At 49.9% G+C, this 24,986-nt stretch overlaps 1 pseudogene; it reads right to left on the bottom strand.

The window, feature by feature from the left end:
• Positions 1–24,986, bottom strand: part of LOC149333061 (uncharacterized) — a 52,163-nt pseudogene that overhangs the window by 7,631 nt on the left and 19,546 nt on the right.

The raw sequence follows: 24,986 nt of genomic DNA, 5'->3' as shown, positions 1-24,986 counted from the left end.
ACTGATCGTTATGCTTGACTTGTTTAAGAATGAATTCGCCCAATTCAATTTTGGTTAATTTGCTAGGCACTTCAACCGACAGTTCCTCGCATATCAACAGCAAGTCCGACTTGTACAACCTCATTAGGTCCATGACAACGCTTTCTCCGCTCTGGCTCTGCTAACACCACAATGCCTTGAGAATAACCCCTCTCAAATGACAAAGCCCTGATTCCCAGTCAAGATTATTCTCTGAATCTTAAAGCCTGGCGAATCCCTTAGCAAAAGCCAAAACGCTCACCCGTGGAGAAAGTACGATGTCGCACGGTCCATCCCACCGCTGCCACCAGTGTTGGAAGTGGGCCTACAAGCCCACCGCTGGAACCAGTGTTAAAGATGGGGCTTCTATCCCACCGCTGGAACCAGGGTTGAAGACGGAGGGGTCCTGGAGATGACTAACTCGTTTAGCCTCGCAGGTACCGGCTCCGAATGACGGACTGCGTTATCGAGGAAACTGTACAGAAGGGTTTATTCTACATATTTACAGATGAGAATCGAATCGAATGCAATGCGAATGCAATCCTCCGATCACAAACAACGTCCCGTTAAATACGGTTTGCGTTCCCCAAATCCCTGACTAGGGAACTTAGGTCGAATAACGTTGTCCAATCGGAAGGGCCATTGATGACGCTGGCGGTACCACCCCCGGCACGGGGCGGTGCTGAAGCTCTCTCGCTCTCTCACAGCTTGGGGGATGAGAAGGGGAAGACAGTCATCAAACACAGATGCGTCACCTTGACCACTGCCGCAAGTGTTCTGTGCGTTGCCTCCGTGGGAAAGCAGAATCCCGCAGTCTCCTCGCAGGTGGTTGAACCTTCTCGAACTCCCCCGCCGGATGGCCGAAGCACGAGACCCCTTCGACACAGCGTCTTTCAATTAGCAGCCTCGCTCCGCGTGACCTTGCGTAGCACCATCCAGTCCGGTGACCCGAAGGCCGACTCGGCCAACGTATACCGCTGCTTCCGCCGTGCTGCTGCTGTGCCAAGTTCTCGCCGCATCTTTGCCTAACGACGACACTCGTTTGACAGTAATTTCACCCAGGCCCGTGGGAGACGGCCTCCTTCGATCGGTTCGGAGGTTCGGTGATTTGGAGTGTAACAGCCCCGGCCGTCGTCGTCTATGCTTCTGCCGCCGGCGCCAGGCCTCGTCATATCCCTTGCTTTGCGATGAGTCACACCCGGTTCCCAGGGCCACGTTGTCCACTCTTAACACCGCTTTAGGAATAAAAGTGATTTTCGCGTGTTTCCACTCTTGTGTTATGTTGCCTGCATGCCAGTATTTGTTTATAAGGTCTGTAACCTCCGCGATCGACGTTGCGTCTGAGTTCCTGAGAGTCTTATTTGTTACGTTTTCTGGTCCTGCCGCAGATGTTGTCCGCAGTTTTCCAATTGCCTACCAGACCTCTGCGTCTGTGATATCTGCGTCTAAATTTGGATTAGGAGTCCCCCGGTAGTCTGGTTGTGTGGTACTATCATCCGTGTTTAGATAACGCTCTGCTAGCTCTTTGATTAGGTCTTCAGTTGTACCCTCATATTTATGTATGAGTCTCTACAGTTGACTTTGTGCACGGGACGTGTTTGTTCTGGGTCGAGCAGGTGTCTTAGAATACGCCATGTCTTCTTATTTCCGAGCTGTCCATTGACACTTTCACATATTTGGTTCCATTGTTGTGTTTGGAGAGTAAGTGTATGTTCCTCGATTCGCCTCTCGATTTCAGCGATCTTTTTGCGTAGTCGCTTGTTGTGTTTTTGCTTCTTCCAGCGTTTTTGGAGGCCTTTTTGTACCTGCCACAGGTGTAAGAGTTTTGAGTCTGCAATCTGCTCCTCCTTCTCAACTGGCACCACAGCGCTAGTGGAGCTGACATCCTCATTCAGGGAGATAACCCAGTCGGTAAGGTAAGAGATCTTCTTTGGAGCTGTTTTGTTGTGAAGTTGCCTGAACTTGTCTCAATCCGTTGTTCGTATTTCTTTTGCTTTGTTTTTAAGTTTTGTCGTGGTGAAGGTGATGCTAAGGATGAAGTGATCACTACCAAGGTTTCGCCCGGTGTTGAGCCACTTTGCGTCCTTGACGTTTTTAGAGAGGGACATGTCTGGAGATATGTCTACACATACACTGTTACCCATGCGTGTGTGGTCGCTCGGGTTGTTTAGCGTTGTGAGTCCTAGTGACTGTATGATTTGCCAGAGCAGGTTCCCTTTCGGAGTTGCTTTGGTGTATCCCAATGCTGGGTGTTGAGCGTTGAAGTCTCCCACAATTATCAGTTGAGCCCTAGCAGCCAGCTTTATTGTGTTTATCAACAAGTTTGGGAGTTCATTGCCTTTGTTTCTGGGCGGGTTGTATACATTAAGGATGAAGAGATTTGAGTCTCCTTTTTGCCTTGGTACTATTTCAAGTAGGGTGTAATCTACTTCCGAATCATTTATAAAATGCTGAATTGCGGTGATATTTCTCTGCACCAGAGTGGTTGTGAAGGAGCCGGCTGCGTTACTAGTGTGAGCGCCAGCTCATCCCCGCCGACGGAGATCCTTCGCCGGAGGGCGAGCAACCCGAACTTTGAGTCCGAGCAACCCGAGCCGCCCGTGGGAGGATAGAGTGATGTGAGGAGAGGATGAGGAGGACGAGCGCTCGCGCGGCGCGTGAAGAACAGACTCAGGTGTTGGCCACGAAAGAAGCAACACGGCCTCTTGTTAACCCAGTGATCCTTTGTAACGGAAAGACGAATAAACGTCTTTTGAATTGTTCGTTTATCCTAACAATTCAGAAGTGGGATACAGTCAATGTTCGCCCAAACTTACGAAGTTAACCGGCAAGCCCCACCATGCCTGTCACCCGCACCGGAGCATCTTCAACGGATATGGCAAACGAAGATGGCGGACGACCGAGCAACGATGGCGGGAACGACGACGCGGACGACTCAAGCCAAGGCGGATCCGACAACGTGGTGACAAGTGGAAGCTTACCTCCGATACCTCAGTCAACGATTAACGTGGCGGAAATCCTGCAGGCCAGCGTACAGGCCGCAGTGAGAGAAGCCATCAATGGAATTGCCTTGCTTCAGACGCAGCAAGCAGCGGCCACACCCATCATCGGCGCGGGAGAGACAGCTCGATTAGTGCCATCGTTTGATCCGGTGTCATCCAGCTCTCCGACAGTAGACGCTTGGAAAAGACGCGTGGACGACTTGCCACAAGTCTACCATTGGTCCGACCGGCTGACATCTGGAAACGCACTCTCGAGGTTGGAAGGGCCTGCAAAGACATGGTATGACTCCCTCTCTTCCGTCAACAAAACATGGCCGGAATGGAAAGAAGAAATTAAGCGCGCCTTCCCCACGACAGCGGGATTCCAACGACTCCATCGGGAAATGCAGGAGCGACGGCAAAAGCGCGGTGAGCCCATCGAGTGTTATTACTATGACAAGCTCTCGAAAGCTGGCCGTTGCAACCTCACAGATGAAGCTTGCATTGAATACCTCATCACGGGGCTATACGATGACGACGTAATTAGAGCAGTGAGCGTACGCACGTACGAGTCCCCGGAAGACCTTCTTCACTGCCTGAAACGCCTCGAAGAAAGATTGGGAAACACTGCCTCCAAAAGTTCAAAATCAAGTGGTCCCCCGAACTACTCTCGTTTCCCCGCATATGCCAACGCCCATGGCAACAAAAGCGAAGCAATGGCGTCGGCCTTGAACACTACCGACCACAAGAACCTTTCTCCGAAAGCGAGGAGGAAGCCGCCATGAAAATGAAAGAGGAGAGCCCCTCTGCTTCAACTGCAGCGAGTACGGTCACGTGTCCCTCAATTGCCCGGCCCCACAGCGAAAGGCGAGATGCAACGCCTGTGGACGAGTGGGCCACGGAGAAAAAGACTGCAGGGCAAAAACGGAGAGAGGAGCGCGCGTCGCTCAGAACGCGTTGGGGTTTGACCTCCGAGCCGCTGATGAGGCGAACGAAAAGTACTTTATGATGGCGAAAGCGAACGGCTGCGACATACGAGCATACGTCGATCTCGGTAGCCAATGCGTAACTCTGCGGAAGGAGGATGCCAACCGAATCGGAGTCGCTTACACGAAGTTGACAAAGCCGTTCACTATCGGGGGCTACGGGTCCGGACATGTGACACCGTGTGGGAAAACGAACATCACCCTCACGGTCGACCAAGCTACAGCGGACGTTCCCGTGCTGGTCGTGCCGAACGCGTCACAGTCTATACCCCTACTTGTGGGCCAACCTTTCACCGAGCAACCACACATCACGATTGTGAGGCGGAAGAACACAGTGCGGATTTTTGAGGAGCACAGGAACGAGGACAATAGAGACGACACGCTACAGTCCATTGAAATTCCAGAGCTCCCAGAACGACCTGTGTGCCTATGGGCGAAGGAAACAACGGTTGTGCCCCCAAAATACGTGGGTTTTGTTAAGCTCTACGCCACTGGTAGCGCACCACGCTCAGATGTCTTCGTGGACATGCAGCTCAGGTGCCAAGAAGGTCGAGAGCATTGCATACCACGCTGTGTCCTCAGCGTTGACGGGACCAACGAAACAATAGTCCCTATAATGAACATTTCCAATCATGAACTGATCATCAAAGAGAACGAACGAGTCGCACGAGCGGAAATTTGCTACCCAGACGATGCATCGCCACGAGAGGGTGAGTCGGACACCAGCATTGTCCAGCCCTTAATGATACCGAGCGAAGAGATTCAAGTAGGTCCTGGTGTTGCTCCTGAGGAACGTGCAAAGCTCGAACAGCTTATTTTTGAGTATCGGGATTGCTTCGCAACCACCGTTTCAGAGATTGGCTGCACAAATGCCGCTGAAATGAGCATTGAGCTAACACCGCTGGAGCCAGTGAAATTTCGTCCCTACCGACTCTCTTACGCCGAACGGGCACACACAAAAGAAATGATTGAAGAACTAAAGCAAGCTGGCATTGTTGTCGACTCCAAATCGGATTATGCAAGTCCTATCCTACTGGTGCGAAAAAAGACAGGGGAGCAACGAATTTGCGTGGACTACCGTGCTCTCAACCGTGTCACAAAAAAGGACCGGTATCCACTGCCTTTAACTGAGGATCAACTGGACCGTCTGAGAGGGAAATGCTTCTTCACGAGCCTAGATCTTGCGTCAGGCTACTATCAAATTCCTATGACCGAGGAATCGAGACACAGGACTGCGTTCGTTACTCCAGACGGCCATTACGAATTCGTTCGAATGCCATTTGGCTTGGCCAACGCACCGGCAGTGTTCCAGAGAATGATCAACGCTGTACTGGTGTGAGGACTCTGTGAGATTGCAGGTCTTATTTTCAACAAACACTAAAGTACAAACAATAAACGAGGCGGCTTTTAACGGAAAGGAAACCAATTACAATATGAGCGAGAAGAAAGGAAAGGAACAAGAGAACAACGCAACAATACACGGGAAAAACACACGGGGGAACAGAACAAAGTGCTTATGATAAATGCAGGAAAAAGAGTCAAAGAGGAAAGTTCACACTACTTGTCTTATTCGAGCAACGAGCGGGGAGGACTGGCTGGGTGTCGGGCAGTCAAGGAGTCTCTTGGCGTTCCAACGTCGATGAAACGCTACCGCAGCGTCAGCGTTCGTGGGCTCCCGGCACGGTTCCCAGGTCTGGTATCCCGGAAAAAGGTCACGTAGGCGCCAGAGGCGGCCTGTGTGGAGCAGCTGACGGATGGACGGAGAAGAGTGGCGCCTGGGCCTGGTGGTTGAGGCTCTCGACGATGGATGTCCAGGTCTGGTGGCCCGGACGTCTGCGGCTAAGGCCCAAGCCCGGAACTCGGGGAGCCAGCAGAACTCGTCCACGTCCGTCGCCCACCGCGCTCTTCTCTTCTCTGCCCCGTAATCCTCTTCGACTGCCCCGCGTTCCCCTCCGCACGCGCTCCTCGTGCTTTGTCTTCTCCTCACGAACGCCGCTGGGTGGCGCTATCTCCTTACAGAAGGCCCCCTCTTCGGAAGTTTTTTCCAAGGGAAAGAACTCGACTTCAGGAGAGCGACACCAGACGCGTTCGATGATCGCAACACAGAACACCGCATCACAGCGCGCACACTACACACCACACACAATACGACAGTCGTCAATGTTCGAAGCGTTCACGGACCTTCGCACACACAGCACAGAGAGCACATGGAAAGTCGACGTAAAGCGTCCATAGAGGGCGAAGAAACACGGAAAGCATAAAAAGTAGATAGCCGACACTCAAAAACAAACATGAACAAACAAAAACAATTCCAACAAGAACAGGTGTGGGCTACATTCTTCCGTATTCCATTGTTCACATCAAACCACTTCACCGTCGCGAGAACTTTTCCGGCTAGTACTTCCGTTTTCCTTTGTGAAACCGTTTTCTCCAAACTGACCTCGGTTTCCACCATGATTTTACATGTTCCCGTCCTATGATATTATTCACTCTGTTCTCCCTTGCCTTCGACACAGTCTGCTGACACATGTCACACGATCTGACATAACTCTTAATGTCAGCCTGTACACCGGGCCAGTAAAACTCAGTGAGCACCCTAGCTATTGTTTGCCGTATTCCATGATGGCCGGATAATGCACTCTTATGTGCCAACTTAAGAACTTGCGTGCGTAAGCCCTTCGGTACCACCGCTTGCTCAACGACTTGGCCGGGACACACTTGGTGCGACCGGAAAAGAACACCGTCATCTGTATCAAAGGAGTGGGCGGTCTGTCCCTTGCCATGAAATATTTGCCCCAACTTCCTGCGACACACCTCTAAGCTCGGGTCTTCTTCCTGTTTGAGGCGAAACTCCGGCCGTGACAAGTGGAGTGTGTTCAGAGTGGGGCTTTTACTACCCTCTGAAACCTTTGCTGTCACCATAAGGGAAGGAACATCGACCGCACCCGTCATGGCAAGGGAAACTGCCTGATCAGTGAGAACTGGCGGGTCAACCGGGAATGGCGGTTTAGCCCCGGGGACATTGCCTATTATAATGTCGTATAAGGGTGTAGACAAGCAGCGCGCGATGGCCTTACCCGAGAAGTATGGAGAAGAAATCACCACCTCCGCTTCCGGAACTTCTACACGGGTCCCATTGGCCAAGAATAATGTAGCCTTTTTCCCTGTTAGTGCCGCTGGCGGTACAAGAGACTCACGCACAACAATACCGGTGCTGCCCGTATCCCGTAATACCGAACCATGCTGGCCGAACACCTCACCGTGCGCCACGGGCATAGCAGTTTCCACCGGGTTGGAAGGACAGACCATCTCCCCCAACTGGCCCTCTACGCGCGTTACCACTGCAGTGCTATCGGGATGTGAATATCGAGGTGTCATGCAACAGGCGGACTCCTCACGGTCTCCTGGCCTCTTAGCTTTGCATGACTGGGTATCATGTCCTACCTCGCGGCACCAGGTGCAATACGATTGCTTTGGCTTCGTCCGACAATCCGCCGCCTTGTGCCCAGTCTTCTCGCAAAGAAAACACCGCAGGCGAGATTGTGAACCTGAAACCTCGTCCTTGGATTTATTCATCATATGCTCCCCCTGTTCTTTGAAGAACAACAAGTTATTTTGCCGCTGTGCTTCAAGAAAATGATCGGCAGCTTCCGCCAGCTTGGCAACTGTCTTGCCCTCCCGCTCACGTAAGAAAAGGGCTAAACGAGAATGACAGTTGTTCAGAAATTGTTCGCTCACGACCATCTCGCGAACCACCTCAAAAGTGCGGCCTTCACCCCGCATCTCGACCCAACGGTCAAAGAAGCTAAACAACCTGGCAGCATATTGCGAGGCCGTTTCTCCATCCTGGGGCTTGCTCTGGCGAAACTTCTCTCGGTAACCTTCCGCGGTGAACCTAAACCTCTGAAGCAAGGCAAGCTTCGCTTTGTCATAAACCACGGAATCCTCAGGCGAGAGCCGACCGAAGACCCTAAGTGCTTCGCCACCAAGGCACAAGCTCAACGCCGTTGCCCACTTTTCTTTTGGCCAACCCTGCCCCGTGGCCACATGCTCAAACCTCTTTAAGTAGGCATCGAGGTCATCCCGCGCCTCATTGAACTGTGGTATGAGGCTGTGCGGGTTAATGGAGCCGGTCGATGAGACGCTACGCTCTCCACGGTCACTCGGAGGATTTGCGCCACCCTCCTTGAGCTTTATTTGTACCTGCAAGTTCTGCGCCTCTAACTCCAAACGTTCCTTCGCAGCTTCACGCCCCGTCTCCAAATTCCGTGCCTCTAACTCCAAATTCCGTGCCTCTAACTCCAGCTTCTGCTTCGCAGCTTCACGCTCAGCGGCCCTCTCTTCCCGTGCCTTACGAAGCTCGTCCTCCACCCACGCTCGTAACTCCGCGCCGCACAAGCCCATGCGCTCGCCTAAAGTAACCAAATCTGAAGCGCTCATATTGTTCCTAAATTAACACAACAGGCAAATAAATAAAAACCGACCTTGTCCTGTCGTAGTGGACGCCAAATTTGTGAGGACTCTGTGAGATTGCAGGTCTTATTTTCAACAAACACTAAAGTACAAACAATAAACGAGGCGGCTTTTAACGGAAAGGAAACCAATTACAATATGAGCGAGAAGAAAGGAAAGGAACAAGAGAACAACGCAACAATACACGGGAAAAACACACGGGGGAACAGAACAAAGTGCTTATGATAAATGCAGGAAAAAGAGTCAAAGAGGAAAGTTCACACTACTTGTCTTATTCGAGCAACGAGCGGGGAGGACTGGCTGGGTGTCGGGCAGTCAAGGAGTCTCTTGGCGTTCCAACGTCGATGAAACGCTACCGCAGCGTCAGCGTTCGTGGGCTCCCGGCACGGTTCCCAGGTCTGGTATCCCGGAAAAAGGTCACGTAGGCGCCAGAGGCGGCCTGTGTGGAGCAGCTGACGGATGGACGGAGAAGAGTGGCGCCTGGGCCTGGTGGTTGAGGCTCTCGACGATGGATGTCCAGGTCTGGTGGCCCGGACGTCTGCGGCTAAGGCCCAAGCCCGGAACTCGGGGAGCCAGCAGAACTCGTCCACGTCCGTCGCCCACCGCGCTCTTCTCTTCTCTGCCCCGTAATCCTCTTCGACTGCCCCGCGTTCCCCTCCGCACGCGCTCCTCGTGCTTTGTCTTCTCCTCACGAACGCCGCTGGGTGGCGCTATCTCCTTACAACTGGGTCCCCTACGGTACACCGTGGCTCTCGCCTACATGCATGACATCCTGCTGCCCACAACGACCGTGGAAGAGGCGCTTGACCACCTGAGAATGCTTTTGGATGTCCTCCGTGGAGCGGGATTAACGCTGCGATTAAGCAAGTGCCGTTTCTTCTTCGAGAAAGTCGATTACCTTGGCTACGACATTTCTGCCAGAGGAGTGCGACCCGGAAGTTTAAAGATCCAGAGCGTCGCTGACTTTCCCGAACCAACGAATGTACACCAGGTGCGCCAGTTTTTGGGTCTGGCAAGCTATTTTCGAAGATTTGTAAAAGGGTTCGCCAGCATCGCTAAACCTCTAACGCGACTGACGTCTAAGGACGCAGTTTGGAAGTGGACTTCAGTGCACGAAGCCGCGTTCACTGAACTGAAGATGAAGTTGACTGAAAGGCCAGTTTTGGCGCATTTCGCGTTCGACGCAAGAACAGAGGTGCACACGGATGCCAGCAAAGACGGCCTAGGAGCGATACTTCTGCAAGAACAAGCATATGGGCAGCTTCATCCTGTCATCTACGCAAGCCGGCGGACAACTGACTACGAAGAGAGATACCACTCATACGAACTAGAAGCGCTTGCGGTTGTTTGGGTTTTAGGAAAGTTTCGAGTGTACCTAATCGGTATGAACTTCAAGGTGGTCACTGACTGCAACGCAGTACGGGCAACGATGAGCAAAAGGAATCTGCTTCCCCGTATTGGCAGATGGTGGCTGCGACTGCAAGGATTCACCTTCGACATGGAATATCGTAAGGGGGCGGCAATGGCTCATGTTGATGCACTAAGCCGCTCTGCATACGACCCCCCCCAGAAGAGACGGATATCGTTCCTGGCCTTCACGTCCTTGCAACATGCATAGCGACAGAAGACGTGCTCACCGTTTCCCAGCTGAATGATCCAAAGGTTCAAGCTTTGAAGGAAAGGCTAAAAAAAAAGAACAACGCAAGCAACAGGTGCGGTACAATAGGAAGCGGGTGGAAGCGCCGACGTACAATCCCGGAGATGTACTTGTTGAGCGAGAACCGGCAGCAAGTGGGGAGTCAAGGAAACTGAAAGAAAAATACAAAGGACCGTATATCACCCGAGAAACGCTTCCCAACGACCGCTACCGCGTCGAAAACGTGCCTCCTGGGCGGCAAAGGCGAAGAGCTTACAGCAGTACTGCACCGGTTGACAAGCTGCAGCTTTGGGACCAGGAATTCCACGAGACAAGTTCGGAAGAATCGGGCCACGAGGACGATTCCGACCGGGGCGGTCGGTGGCACAGGATGGCCGAATGTGAGCGCCAGCTCATCCCCGCCGACGGAGATCCTTCGCCGGAGGGCGAGCAACCCGAACTTTGAGTCCGAGCAACCCGAGCCGCCCGTGGGAGGAGAGAGTGATGTGAGGAGAGGATGAGGAGGACGAGCGCTCGCGCGGCGCGTGAAGAACAGACTCAGGTGTTGGCCACGAAAGAAGCAACACGGCCTCTTGTTAACCCAGTGATCCTTTGTAACGGAAAGACGAATAAACGACTTTTGAATTGTTCGTTTATCCTAACACTAGTATCATAATGAGGTGGCAGATATGCTTTATAGCCTGGCAGTGTAGCCCTGCCGCTAGCGCTAGCAAGTGGGCCCGCTGGCGGCGGAAGCCCCTGCAGTTCCATTGCCAAATTTCAAATTTTTGGCGTGGTGCCATGTTGGGTTATAGATGGTTGTGGCGTCGTGGACCACATGACCCAATTAAGTCACTTCACCGCAACCTAGGTGACATTTAGCTAGTTTCACAGTGAGGCCTGCCTCTTTAAACCTGCACAATACGACTCGCAAGTGCTCGAGATGTTCTTCCCAAGTGTCCGAAAAGATGGCAACATCGTCGAGGTATGGCAATGCGAACTCGCCCAAACCATGAAGCGCTCTGCCCATCAGGCTAGAGAAACAATACGGCGCGTTTTTAAGTCCGAAGCTCAGCATGAGTGGGCGGAAGGTTCCGAACGGGGAAACGAACGCGGCGCAACGGCTAGCCCGTTCCGTAAGGGGTACTTGCCAATAGCCTCGCACGAGGTCTAGCGTAGATATATAATTTGAATTCAACACCGTCTCCACTCTTTCTTCTAGGTTCGGTATCGGATATGTCTGATCTTGGGCGATCGCGTTCAGACGCCGATAATCGATGCATGGCCTCGGATCCTTTCCCGGAACCTGGACAAGTATCAGGGGCGATGTGTAGTCGCTCTCACTTGGCACTATAACCCCCAAGTCACGCATGCGCTGAATCTGCTCAGCCATGATTTTTTTCTGCACGGGTGAACAACGATACGGTTTACTGCGGATCGGTTGCTCAGATGTTAACTCGATGTCGTGCTCTAAGACCGTGGTCTTTCCGGGACGGTTCGAAAAAACCTCCTTAAACTCGGAAACTATTCCCTTTAAATACTCCTTTTGGATGGTACTTAGACGCGCGTCCAAAGTCAGCTGTTCCAACATTAGCTCTAAACCACAATCTTTCATGTCAGCTGTCGTCAGGATTTCCGCCCCTTCCTCATCGGCAGCATTTATCGTCATGCTTACAATCGCGTGACGCTGAATGTAAGGCTTCATCAAGTTGCTGTGATAAATTTTGTTGGTTCGTCTCCCTAATTTCACTTCGTAGTTGGTATCGGAAAGCTTCGATACAACCTTCGCGGGTCCTTCCCAGTGAACCTCGAGCTTGTTTTTCTGCGATGGACGCAGCAACATCACTTGACTACCTACTTCGAAGTTGCGTTTTTTTGCTGACTTGTCGTAATATCCCTTTCACAAGATTTGCGCCGCTTCATGTGGTTCTCTACAATATCTTTTGTTTTCCCGAGCCTCTGAAGAAGGTTGAGGATGTAGGAGACTGCATTTGGGTCGTCATCACTGCCTTCCCAAGACTCTCGCAACATGCGCAGTGGAGTTCTAAGGCTTCGCCCATATACGAGCTCCGCGGGGCTAAAGCCTGTGCTCTCATGGGAAACAGACCTCAAGGCGAACATAGCGGCGGGAATGCAGGCCTCCCAGTCACAGTGACGCTCAAAGCACAGGGCTCTCAATATGCGCTTCAGCACCGAATGCATTCGCTCTACTGGATTAGATTGCGGGTGATGGATAGGACTGTGCACCACTCTAATGCCGCATCATTCCAAAAAGGTACAAGTTAGGCAGCTGGTGAAGACGCTGCCATTGTCGCACTGGATCTCAGAAGGGAACCCGACGCGTGTGAACATTGAGAGCAGAGCGTCCACGACCTGGGAAGAATTTAGCTCCTTAAGTGGTACCGCCTCCGGGAACTTGGTAGCGACACACAGGGCGGTCAGAACATACCTACACCCGTTCGTTGATTCTGGCAGAGGACCTACCATATCAATTACCAGTCGCCGAAAACGTTCTGTTATGACTGGCACTAACTTAATCGGCGCCTTCCACTTGTGAGTGGATTTTCCGACTCTCTGGCACGTTTCGCAAGAGCGCATGAATTGCTCGGCATCCTTCCAACAATACGGCCAATAAAATTCCTGAGCCAATCTAGCCTTGGTATTTTTTAAGCCAAGATGCCCTGCCCACGCATTTTCGTGCGCGAGTTCCAGTAACTGACAGCGATATTTTCGAGGGATCAAAATCTGCTCATATTTGCGACCCTGCTTACTGGTGTAGCAGCGATACAATAAGCCAGATCTCTCGTAAAATGAAACCCTCTTTTTCTCCACTCCCAGTCTGACGCTCTTCATCAGATCGGCTATTGAGCAATCTTGCTGCTGCTCGCAAATGGGCGTTTCCTTTTCAACTGCGGCCAGCTCCTTCCAGCTGGCGGAAACCGGAGCGAGTATGGAGCCCGCGTCGCCTAACTGCGGCGTCGTGTCTAGATCGCGGCTAGCAGTGCACGCATCACTCTCAGTCTCGTCCAAACCACGCTCTCCCAAGCCAGTCTCCGAGCTCTGCATCTCCCGTATCAGCCCGCAACTCAAGTTACCTTGATCGCTCCGCGTGCCGCACCGCTGTTCGTTCACCGACTCAAAGTCCAGTTCCCTCGACAGCTGGCGCGCTTTGGATCGCGTGAGGGCCATGTACGCCACGTCGTCAAAGAATGATTTGCCCTGATCCTTCAGCATCTGCTCCGAGCTATTCGAGAACAGGCAAGGGAAGTGCTCCGGAAGGGCGGCAGACACAGCGGCTTCTGTGTTAAGTTTTCCAAACTCTCCTTCAATGATGACCGCTGCGATCGGTAAGCAGACACTCTCATCCTCGGCCACTTGCCGTATCCGAGCGCATTCTCCTGTAAAGTCACTAGAGGAGACGAAAGACGGGTGGACGACGTCCATAGTTGCTGCCGAGTCCTGAAGTGCTCCGCACTTCTTGCCGTTTACGTTAATTTCCTGCGTGTATGGCTCCAACAGTCGCATGTTTTTGTTTGTTTCCCGTATCGTTGCAAAAGCAACTTCATCTTGGCAGTTCGCCGCGATGTGCCCTTGCTTTTTCAGTTGTGGCAGATTAACGGCTTCCGTTTTTCAAAAGAACGCGTCGCATCGTTTCGCTGCTTAGAACCATCGTTAGCATTCTGAGATGCATTCTGTCCTTCCTTTAGAGTTCCTTTGGTTAGAGACTCGTCTTTCCTAAACTCGCGACGCGTGATTTGCTTCCGTTCGTCGGGCTTCCTTGAAAACCCGTCTCTCTTACCTGCTTTTTCTACGCGCACTGCCCTGCTGTGCAAGCTGTGGCGGATGTAATACTCTCCAGCTAAGTCTGCTGCCTAGTCTGGCTTGACCTCCTTTAGCCTATCTTGCAGCCAGAGCTTGACATCCTCATCAATGCAACGGTAGAACTGTTCCAACGCGATGCATTCGACGACTTTATCGCGGTCGTCGTAAACCTCTTCGCCTTTCAGCCATTCAACCAGGTCGGCTTTTAGACGAAACGCGAAGTCAACATGTGACTCCCTGCCCTTTTGTGCATACCGGAACCTCTGTCGGAAAGCTTCGGGCGACAGTTTGTACTTTCGCAATAGCGCTTCCTTCACATCACTGTAGCTCTCAAACGCCTCTTTCGATAAGCAAGTTATCACGTCAGATGCCTCCCCGGGAAGCAAGGCTAAGATATTCTGTGTCCAGAGGGATCGCTCAACGCCGCTCCCTTCGCACACGTGCTCAAATTTAAGGAGGTATTTAGCCATATCCTCGCCGACTACAAAGGGCGGCAGTTGGTCGCGTATTCTTGGGGCGTTAGAGGGAACCGTCGTAGAAGCAAGACTAGGCGCTGGCGAGGTTTTTCGGAGCTCGAGCTCTTTCATTTTAACCTCGTGCTCTCTAAGCGCCTGGCGCTCCCGCATCTCCTTTTCTTTCATTTCCTCCTCGCGACGTTCCTTCTCTCTCTTTTCCTCCAGCTCACGCCTTTCATTGATATCAGCCCAGGCCTCTTCGGCTTCCTCAGCCGTCACGTCCGCAGTCCTCATGACCTCAAGGATCGCATTCTTTCTTTTTGTTGAGCCCAAATCAATGCCCAATTCCTCACAAATTTGGAGAAGTTCTTTAACCTTGTAACTCTCCTTCGTTCACACTGGCCTGTTGCTGTTTATTTATTTATTATTTATTTAGAACATACTGCAGGCCTACAGTAGGCCCAAGCAGGAGGGGCGAATACATAATATATGCAAAAAAGAACAGGTTTAGCAAAATTGAAAAATGTTTTACAATATAATTGCCATACATTACTATATCGCTACTAGTTAGGCACGCGCAAGAATTTCACGCACTGCCTTGTTTACCCCTTCAGCATCCCTTGGTTTTCAAAATATTCTTACTAGGCTTAAAATACACAAGGTTAACACAATGCTACACCAATTCTTTCTCTAAGCTACTATAACCTGTTTTGGAGAAAGTCTGGCGTTTGAGGAAAACTTCAGGCACTCACCGCACCGAGGTAGCTGATGTCGGTCGATCCCATAGCTGCCATCCAATGTTGTGCCATAGAGGTGGTCCCGTTGCGCTCACCACCCGTTTCTTGACTGAGCGTTGCCAGCTCTCTTAGCGGTAGCGAAGACTCCGAGTCAGGCGTCGGTGAGACTAAGATAACGCTTTATACATTAAGTACAGGGCATAATATAGTTCAACATCGGCACGGGGGCCGAGAGCTACACAACGCGACTGTTCTCGCACAGCGACGTTCAGCGAGACACCAGCACGTCACACCATCCGACTCCACTCGTGAGCAGCACTCGACTCACGGTGGGTCGGTCACTCGGTCACTGCTTCCAAGCTGCACGGGTGGGGCTTATATAGCCTCAGAAACGGTGGCCCCTCAGAACTGGTCAATCCAAAGGCAGAACTCGGCGGCAGACCGAAAGAGCCAACCAGCGACCGCGCGGGCCAACCGCTTCAAATTTTGCCGCTCGCGGTGGCGTCCGGGGGAGAAGGAAACCGGAGCCTAGCTGTCTGGCCTCTTGCGACAGGTTCAGGCGTGTTGCTTGCAGATGCTTCTACTTAGTACTCCGCTGCCGTACGGCGCAGCATCGTGGCTTGTCAAGGGAGCGTTAGGGCGCGTGCCTTGCGGCTCAGCACCAGGGCTTGCCAAAAAGGACGCTCGTAGGAGAAAGCGGCAGGCAGAATTGGAATCCGGGCGGGTTTCCCGGCACGACACTACGCGGATCATGAGCGCAATGGGCCGTAAGGATCTGTAGCTTGTTGGCTGCTTACAAGGCTTCAAAACAGGGACAATTTTCGCCAGATTCAAATCTGTGGGGACCTCAACAGTCATCCTGGAAGGACTGTAACATTCCAGGTGTTGAAGACAGGAGGTGTGGGGTAGCTTTGCGATGGCGTCATATTCACTTCATAATGACGAGGAGACGTGCGTCTGTATCTGTTTGATTCTGCAAAAGCAGTGGATGACTCTTTCATTGTGAAAGGCAGGTTCAACGCTGGCACTGCCCTCTGGGGGGTACCTGATTGACCATCTGCAGAGAGTGTCATGGGCCCCTTCCCCACTAAGAGTAGCCTGAAATATTCTTCTGAGTTTTTTTAGGGACTTCTCTTCATGCAGAGAGAGTGAAGCGAAGGGATGAAGCTGTAGGAGTGGCGTACGCATACCTCTATCGATTCACGAAATTTTTGTTACTGGTTGCTGTACGTCCAGCGTAGAACAAAAGTCATGCAATCTTTTGCCGTCTGAGTTTGTCTAGATAGTGCCAAATTTGTCATTGTGCCCGTGGACATTCACGGAGGGCTGCAATGTTTTTTTGTTTGAATAACTTTTCTTTCTAGTCGCCTGCGCGCACAGCCTTCGAAATGCCAAATCATTTGAAGGTTGCCTGTCACATTTAGTTGTAATTCTTGCACTCTCTCTCAGGCAATGAGCCATTGTCGATACTTATTCATCATTCCGGGTTGCGGCCGTAATTCCTCTGCTTCTAGCTTTCTTTTATGCATCCCAGACCGTAGATTTTACAAGGAATTGCTTTTTAGCCGTCCGCACGTGGACACGTGATGTGAGGACTGGCTAATGGCCACTTCCACGTGTTTTCAAATCTCTGCACAATGAAAAGTTGTTCGGTAACTGAACTTGTTATATAAGTCACGTTGATGCTGCAGGCGGTCATCACGCATCGGAGGTAGGCTATGGTGCCATTATTGAGCAGCTAAATTGTATGTGCTGAGAGATGTTCTGGAAGCTTGGCGCATCGGTCACATGTATGTGAGCTGCCTCAAATTTCATTGTGGGTATTGCAGTTTACTTGAATTATATGCTCACAGGGGTCCTTGCTTTCAAGTTTTCAAGCCTAGCGGCGTGGAATGGCTTGCCTGGCTCAAGGTGTACTCCAACTAGAGTGTAAACTTCTCTGCACTTAGCGTTACGACGCACACATATTGGTTGTCAATGTGAGGCGGGGCATCAACCGACAAGGCGGGTATATCCTGGCGGAAGCCTATTAGTAATCTGCTGACGCCATGCGGTCGTTGTGACGGGTGAAAATACTACCCGTGCGGTCTCAAATTTTCCTCCACTCGGGATTCAGAGATGACTATGAAAGGGAAGTAGTACACTCGCACGAGCTACCGCAAAATGGGAGAGTTTCGAGCGTAAACCTCGAGCGTTCCACTAGAAATCGGTGCATGTGCGAAAGATGTTGTGAATGGTAAGTTGTGGTGAAGCTGTCGCCATTGAAGCCATGATTATTGCTGTCTGGTATTACGCACCTGCGCAATGTAGGAGGCCGACACCTGCTGCTCCATCGCAAGGAGAGTTCTACTAATGGCAGCGCTCGTGACGAGGGGTTGGCGCGGACAAGAGCCTGAATGGCTGCAGACAGGATCGGAATAAGGAGGCATGTGATGTCTTGTTCAGTGCTTTCGTTTTGCTGCCTTTCGCTGCTCGTCCTGTCGGGTCGCGGCGCTCTAGGCTGAGAGCGAGAGTGGCTGTTTGTCAGGGCTTGTGTCGATTGCTCCGACAGCGTTGAAGTAGGCGATGTACCGGCAGGCTTGCCATGTTTCTTTTTTGTGGCTTCTGCTGCTGCTGCTGCTGCTACTGCTGCATGTCTATCCATCTCTCTGGTCTTGTTGAGTTGATGCATCTTGGTTAAGGTCTGGCGTATTTGTTAAAACCATCTCAGGATTAGGCGATGGTTCATTTCGCGTGCGCGGTTTTCCTTGAGCTTGCTAAATAATACGTGCAAGCGGAGCAGCTTTCTTTTTGATGCACCCTGCGTATGAAGCAGTGTGCGGCCTATTGCAGTTCGCGCACTTAGGTTGCGATCTGGTTGTACATTCCTGGTGCGAATGAGGGCCAGCACAGACTTTGCAGCGAACAGTACATGAGCCATATGTTCAGATATGGCGATGCCTATGTCATTTGTAGCACTGTGTTGCTGCCCTAACATATTTAGTTACAGGGTAACTACATAATCCAAGTGTTACCATTTTAGCCAGTGGTGAATCCTTGAGGAATTGCAAGAGAAATGATGTACCTCCCTGACCTTGCCGCCGTCTTCAGGAACGTGAGTGGTGAGCCTCCATGCTGAGACGACGCCTTGGGTGCGAAGGCACTCTTGCAGGTCTTCATTTGGGTATCATACTGGAACATCTTCAATTTTTTCATAATTAGCTATGTAGGAGTAAGCAACGCGGAACTCCACAGCTTCTCCAGCCAGTTTAGTGACTGAAAGCAGGCGGTTTCTAGCTTGTAGCGTTGAAGCTGTTACCGTGAGGCTTCCATCCTTGTTAATTAAATGGCTGCGAACGTTTTCCTGAGGCAACGTTACAATCGCCGACGCTGCGACGTTGGGTTCACTTTCCGCAAGCTTCCTCCTTCTACAGTAGGCCTGAAGACTGCAGGAATACCAGCAGGTCTCTTTTTCTTATAGGATGCCACCGTGAAGGATGCCTGGTCCATCTCCTCTGCATAATCACCCAAGGGCTCGCAGGTGGCTTGTTCTGCTCGTAGTTTCTTGTTTCCTGGGCCTTGGTCTCTGGTCAGAGCTATAGTAACCACCAGAGCAGTGGTTGCCACTGCTTCCATGAGTGCAGAATACCGCGTCGGTGCGGGTATGGCGCCGAGCGCTCCGACGATCGCTTGACGTGCTTCCCCCGGTGAGCGGAAAGCCCCAAGTTGTAGCAAGGTGAATACACAAACCAGAAAAGATGTAAGCGTACTGAGATTAAGAAGAAGCGCTGAAAATTAGAGACTGGGCTCAGATAACCGATCCGCTAATCGTCGTCTTCCTCTTCCGCCAACCAACCAGAAACTTAGTAACCGTGTAGATACCCTGCCCATTTATTGCTTGGCTCACTGAGTAATGATGATTCCTGTATAATCATTCACTAACACGATCGTATGGTCCGTGTCTCTTAAAGCGGCATTTGTGCCCGGCAGCGAAGTCCTAAATGCCTGTAATTTCCCTCAACCGACTGAGTAGTTCCTGGGCTTTTTCGTTACAAATTTCAGATGTTTCATGAAGTCTAGCCTACTGCATCATCTTGCCGCTATAGCTACCCTCGTCCATGACCGCCTCATCCTGGGTGATGCCAAGGGGCGTGCACAACATAAAGTTTATTTAATTTTAAAGCGAGAATTGTTAAGCGCCCGTTACGCGGATCCCCATAAAAGTAGTAGTTTGGTAGTAGTTGGCCTAACTAGTTTGTGGCGGTCATAGGAGTCACCAGGAGGGAGGTTACCGTGGTATAGAGAGGGCATACAAGATGTGAAGCATGCGTAAGCTTAGGGTGGTTACCATCCCACCATCCTGAATATTATGGTGGAAGAAGCGTAGGTGACTTGTTTGTGTAATACACAAGCGGTGGGTGGTTGCCGAGGGAATCATTCACCGGGTGCCTATCCTTCAATTAAGCAGGTGGGTACCAGGAGAACCTAAGAATGCGGCAGGAAAGATGGGTTGCCAGGGGAACCACCTCGAGGGTGGTTACGTTGTGAAGAACAGGGTTACTGTGAAAGGAGAGACTACTGGTTTGTGAGGGAATAAAAAACCGAACGCATCTCCTTTTGCCCTCAGTGCTTTCACAACTGAAAAACATTCATTCATTCACGTTTTTCTAAGCGTGGCTGCTGAATTTCTCAGTGTGACATCTGTATGCCTGTGGCTCCTCAAAACCCATTTTTCTTCGAAAACCGTACAGTGATACACTTTTCAACTGACGCAAACTGCTAAGAACACGATATGCGTAATATTCGAAAAAAAAAACATAGGTAACTTATGGCAGAAAATGTTAAGTAACCTCATATCCAATATTCTTTGAAAAAGGTTTTGAACATTGCAATATTCTAGGCTAGGATACTGCTATGGAAATGTTTGAAGTTCACGGTCCATTGTTGCGATGGACAGGAAACTTCTAAACTTTTTAATCCCTTGCATTAAGTAGTTAAGACTACGATAGAAAAGCAGTGGGAAATGTTCAATAACATTAATAGCAAGAAATGCAAGCGTGCCGAGGAGAGATCTGCGGATATATTGAAGGTTTTAGTGAAATCTTACAATGCGTGAAAAAACTACGCCCATAAACTCTTTCTCGTTGAAAAATGGCTTTGTCCTGAGTTCCCAATTATGAATCGACCTGTTTTTACGATGCCGAATGCCTAGTCTTGTACATGTGGATAACTTCGCTTTGTGAGATGTGCTGAACAAAAATCTTGAAAACATGTCGGTACCTCGCACGAAATGTTATTACTTCTCAGTCGTTGTCGTAGAAACATCGACATGCCTATTTTGCGCGTCGCCGCTTATTTTGCGAGAAAAGAGACGCATTTTACTTATTCACCCAAAGCGTTTTTATTGGCGCGACCACATTGATTCGGCATGTTTGATTGAGCCGCCAAAATATGTCCCTAAGAAGTAGACATTTTGAGATGCGATACCAGAATACCTTCTGCTTTGTCGGTGTGTTGTGCTCGACTTGTGGCTTTGGTGCACACATCAGCGCCAACTGAAGTGCCGTGTTGAGATCATCGAGTTCCTGCCACGCTATAGGTGCCATTTAATTCTGACACAGACTGGAGCACTGAACGCCCTCAGCCTATTGTCTGAAGCATGAACTTGCGAATCCGTTCCACTCTCTAAGCGAAACCTGTAACGACGCTAAACAAGGTGAGAAGAATTCGTCCTTATGTTAGAGACCATTACTTTCTCTCAGGTTAAGTAAAACCGTACATATACATCATTCCTGCCATTACAAAGTTAAGGATAATCTTGTCCTTTGACCTGCTCAGTTCTTACTTTGCACGTTCAGTTTTTTTTATTTCGTCTAAAAGATTTTTTTTTTACCCTCAGGGCAGCGCTCACGGCAAGAGAAGACGATTTTACCTGGCTTCTTCGGCGTTTAAAATGGTTGGGATTGCAAGATTGGCGTGCACGTTTTTGGTTCCCCAGCTCATTCTCCTCACCGACACCAGCAGCCAAAGTAGCCCCAAAGCACTGTGTACGAATACCGAACAACATGATCACGTGGCTGTAGTGACATGCGAACGCAGGTGGGATCCCTACATCAATAGCTGGGTGACGCGGAGCAGACATCCATCAAGTCGGTGGACACTGCCAAACCAAGTGTTTCACCGTATGATCGCAAGTAACACGCACTGTAGCATCTGGACGAAACTTTTGATGCCAAAAACTAGCCGGCACGATTTACCTTGCCTTCAGGTAACCTTTAAATATCCACTTTTTCGTTATCTCGTTGACTGGATATTTATATCCGGTAGCTCCATAAAGGCCAGCACAATGGAAAGCGCCTTATCCTTCTCCCGAGGAAAACACTCCCCTGGTGTCTCCCAGAATCGTGTACGTTTAGCTGCAAGCCATGAGGAAACGGTAAATACGACAAAAACGAAAGCCGCTACAATCGATAACAATGCGTATCCAATGAAGTCTGAGCCGATTAACTCACAGGGAGCCAGCAGGCCGTCATTAAAGAATCAGTTGATGAGAATAGCGTGCTACGGTAAAAACGTCGGGTCAAACGCAAGTCCTTGTTCTGGAAGTGAAGTGGACGTGATTAAAAGTGCACTTCTCACTCTGAACGTGACAATGGTATTGCGAGCGTATGACCTTTCATCCCGCTTAAATAAAGATCTATTTCTAGGAAAAATTGATGTCGTAATGGAGTTGTGCGTGGCCACGGAATACAGCATTTCGCACACACTCGTTCCTCCGGCGTTGATATACACTTACGAAACTTTTTATGCACTACGCGAGATCCCTGACTCAGTGTCGATGTTCACCATCCTAATCAAAAGTAAAATGGGATTTTCACTCACTGTAGCCAGCATTGTAGCCTGTCTTTTCGTGGTGACTTGCACTGATCTCCAACAACTTGGATCTGCGACGCTTAGTTCTTTTCTCGATTACTTGATGTTTTTTGTGGCGACATTCTACTCGACATCATCCCCACTTCCTGTCATCAAACGGTGCAGCCCGAGCCGCAAAATCGTTTACTGTTGCTGGATTCTAGCCATGCTCCCGCTGTCAAACTACTTTCGAAGTGAGCTCACATCAAGGCTTAGTTCGCGCGCACCTCCGAACAGCATTGACACGCTTGCTGAACTCGAAGATGCTCTCGATTCCGGACACATCTCTGCATGCGTTGTTCATGGATCGGCCATGCACTATGATTTGGTTAACATAATTTCTAGAACACCGCTGTATTCAAAGCTCCAGACAGTGTTCTCGAAACGATTCAAGCACGAGTCTCTCGCCGCGGCTAGTGCGAGCAAATGCTTGCAGTGCGCAGAGCAAAAACGACGCATCTGTTTGGTAAACAGGCTCCCTAACTGTTTTGTTACCTATGTCGCACCTGGACTGCTGGAATCTAAAGAACGGATAAAGCTAATCATGCCGGTAACACCTGTGAGCAAGAGGTATCCCTTCGCAATGGCTTACACTGACTTGCTTTGTAAAATATTTGAGGCTTCTTTGGTTAGACCCGATGTTCAGGATGTCATTTGCCCTTCTTTAGAGCCGAGCTCATGGAACAACAATGATAATTCTGGGCAGCTCGCGGAGTTTTGCCATTTTTTTTCTTATTTTGCAGCCTTCATGGCTTTCTCTATTTTTGTGTTCGCGATTGAGGTAGTTGTTGGGGGATATCTCTCGAACTGGATTCCCCGCGACGCCCATTCACGTTCAGACACCAGTGATAATCATGGCTTAGAGAGCTAGCTCGTACGGCTGATGTTCCGGTAAAAGGTGCATTAGTTTTTGAACTTCTTTGGGCATAGGCTTGCGTTCAGCGCTGCCCACTTTCATGTGACGCTCCAAGCACTGCTGTTTTTTCCCACATTTCTTCACACAACTGCGTGCAATAGTTGGAATACCATGAACAAGAATTGCTGTAATGAGAATCTTCAGATCATGGCAAGATATTTGCCTTCGTTTTTACTGAATAGCATTCGTGTATGCATGAAAAATGATTAATACGGAGGACTCAGGGAAACCGCGCGTGTATAAACGGTGAAGAAATGAAGAGCAATATAATGAAAAATTTCACAGTATGAGTCAAGTAAACAGTGGCTGGATAGGTCCTTGCGAAACAAAGCGCGCAATGCAAATAAACACAGATTTGGGTTTGTAATGCAGCAAACAATTTTCGCACCGTATATTTTTAGTGTATTCTTAGGATCCCTGTCCCGTACAAGCGTATTTCAAATAAACAAGTCCGGCGCGGAGATTTCGAATAGGATCAGGTCTGGCAAATATTAAAAATGACACCTTTATTGAGAGTAGCGTGGAAAGAAGCTGGGAATACAGGCTTAATTAACTCTCTGGCCACAATAATGTAAAAATATGAATTGCAAAGCCATAGAGTACACTCAAACGTACACGACTTTGCAGGAAAAAGCAGAATGCAGAAGAAGCTAAAGGAAGAGAAAAAAAAGAAGAAAATGGACGATCAGCAAAAAACAAGTTTGCATAATACAGAGATCTCAGCAAGGTTCTGGAAATCAGAATATATAAAGCAGTTTTAGGAGCTTACGAAAATTTGGTGAGAACTGACAATTAACTACAGAGGAGCAAAAACGATGAATAGTGCTCAGGATAGTGAAGAAGTTAGTAAACATCTAGTTAACGAAACATTGCGCTGTCATTACATACGGTGTCAAGGTAATTGTCGCAGTTGACGCAATCACTTAAGACTTCAACGATTTCATGAAAAGCAGGCTAACACTTCAGGAAGCGTCACACGTATCTCGAAAATAGGTACATACTTACCACAAAGCCAGTGTCCTAGGCCTACCGATGTTTCACTAGGCGTGGCTCGAACGGTAGAGCCATTAAAGGGTTCTTCGATATAGATGTCTAACCTACTTCTGAATTGTACACGACGTCTTGTTTTCTACTCGTTCGTCTCACTAATCTCAGGTGTGTCGCTTGTTTTGCCCCAGGAAACAAACCAGCATATTGGTTTCTTGCCCTGTTCCATTGATGCCTCTGCGAGGTATGGATACACAATTCTGTTCGCTTAATTTTTATCTCGACCATTACTTTCCCCATTACTTCCTTCGCAGACCTATCTGCCCGTGAGAGAGCGTACGAAAACGCCGAAAAAAAGAAACAAATACTTGGGAGGTGGTGCAATACAGTAGGCATCATTCGACCTTCAAGCCTGCGCCTGAAAGCGGATAAGAATGAAATTTCGCTTGCGGAGACTTGTCACACGGCGGGATGAGAGGAATTTGCTCGGAGAGCTTACGGCGGAGTGAAGGGCGCCGAAACGGAGTCATTTCGGTGGCAGTGGTCGAGGTTTGGCGGTGTTTGTGTATAGATGGAATTATTCTTGGTGTTCCCTCTAGGCACATGATCCTGCTGAGCCATTCATTTGCAATGAATGTGAGTCTATCATTGTCGTATAACACCCGGTTATATCAATATGCAGTGGCTGCCGCAAAGAAGGAGAGCTCCACATAGTAGCTGGTGATGCGACACTTTTCTTCACTTCGGCCAGCTCTGCACCTTCCTTACATTACATGAGCCTTCATTGCGACAGCTCTGAGTCCTGTGGCTGTTTGACTATTGATGAGCTGCCACTTTGGAGGAGGCGTTGGCCTGACTGCCTTTCGCAAGAATCCTACAAGGCCGTAACCCAATCTCGAGCCCAGTTCTGTTTAAGAATTTTATGAGCAGTCCGGATATCGGAGTAATACCGCAGTCGTTCACAAAAACTCACATTGTATTGACGCTAAAGTGCACCGGCAAAAAAAAAAAAACTTGCATTATGTAGATGGCTATTGGTCAATATATCTATCCCACGTCAACTATCAGGCGTATGCCCACAGTT

The sequence above is a fragment of the Amblyomma mixtum genome, chromosome 8 (assembly GCF_055824585.1).
Source record: "Amblyomma mixtum isolate Tamu chromosome 8, ASM5582458v1, whole genome shotgun sequence".
Classification (NCBI taxonomy): Eukaryota; Metazoa; Arthropoda; class Arachnida; order Ixodida; family Ixodidae; genus Amblyomma; species Amblyomma mixtum.
The sequence above is the reverse complement of the archived record's forward strand: the minus strand, read 5'-3'. Positions and strand labels throughout refer to the sequence as shown.